General features: G+C 61.6%; 1 long non-coding RNA gene across 5 annotated transcripts in view; it reads right to left on the reverse strand.

The window, feature by feature from the left end:
• LOC104982517 overlaps positions 1-913 on the reverse strand; it is a 157609-nt gene extending 156696 nt beyond the window's left edge. For all 5 annotated transcript variants that reach the window (XR_824516.1, XR_824514.1, XR_824515.1 and 2 more), the window contains exon 1: positions 420-913. This is a non-coding gene — a long non-coding RNA (uncharacterized LOC104982517). The remainder of the gene's footprint in view (positions 1-419) is intronic.
• Positions 914-1156: the final 243 nt, after the last annotated feature.

The following is a 1156-nucleotide window of genomic DNA, read 5'->3' on the forward strand; positions in this document are numbered from 1 at the left end:
GGGGGCGGCGGCGGGGGTTGCCCACCCTGTGGACCCTCCGCCCGCCCCCCCTCCAGGCTGGAGGCTCCGCAGCCTGTTCCCGCTGGTGGGGGAGGAGGGTGGCGAATGGGGATGGGGGGGCAATCAGTTTTGAATCTGGACCGAGGCTCGGTGGGGCGCAATCCTCAGCTCCAGGGCGGTGCCGCGGGCCGCGATCCCTGTTTTCCACTCCGCCGCGGGACAGAGGCCGGGGGGAGGGCGGCTCCGGAGCAGGCCCCCTGCGGAAAGTTCTTCTCGACCCTCCCCGGCTGGCTAGACCGAGGGCATCCCCCCGCCCCCTGGCCTGCGGAACCCGTGCGAGTAATCGCTGCCTCCCGGCCTGTCCGCGTTGCAACAACCACCCCGAGTTCAAAAGAAACGATAATCATCGCGTTACTTGCCTGGTGGGGCAGAGATGGGCCGGCTCTGGCTTCTGGAGCCCAAGACTTCCGGTCCAGGGTCCGAGGGCGGCCGGGCCCGAGAGCCGGGCGTCCTGGCGGGGGGAGCCTCCGGTTCCCTGGCGCTTGCTTCGCGCTGCCTCTTGCACTCGCTCCGTCTCTCTCCAAGTTCTCTTTTCCTTCTCCCGGTCTCCCTCTCTCTCTGCCTGCTTCCTCTGCCCTCGACTGCCTGCCTTTGTACTCTAGGAACATTTAGAATTCATATGAGAAAACTCATTCTTTTGCTTCCTTCCTTCTTTTTTTCTCATTCCTTCCTTCCTTTTTTTTTTTTTTTTTGTTGTTGTTCTTTTAATCGTGTTCTCCTCCTTTCACCTTTTAACTGACCAGGAGACTTCGGCGCGATTATTTGGGGAGACGAGAAAGGGCAAGGAGCCCTCGCCGGCCCCCGTCGCCTCCCCTGCAGCGTACAATGGGGCGGCTGCTTGCAGAGTGCATGGACTGTGTCCCTTCATTATTCGAACTGGAGGGGCTGCGGGGCGGCGGGGCGGGGGGCAAGACACGGAAAAGCCTTTATTCTGCTCTTTCGCGTCGTCGCTCGTCACTAAGCGGTCGCCGGGTTCCTGACTCTCAGTAGGACTGGAGAGAGACCGGGAAGCGCAAAACGCACCCCGAAGGCGCAGCGCTTCCCCCAAACCCCCTCCCTGATGACATTTAAAGGGAGAACGAGTATTAAAACACAC

This window comes from Bison bison, unplaced genomic scaffold (assembly GCF_000754665.1).
Source record: "Bison bison bison isolate TAMUID 2011002044 unplaced genomic scaffold, Bison_UMD1.0 scf7180017864533, whole genome shotgun sequence".
Classification (NCBI taxonomy): Eukaryota; Metazoa; Chordata; class Mammalia; order Artiodactyla; family Bovidae; genus Bison; species Bison bison.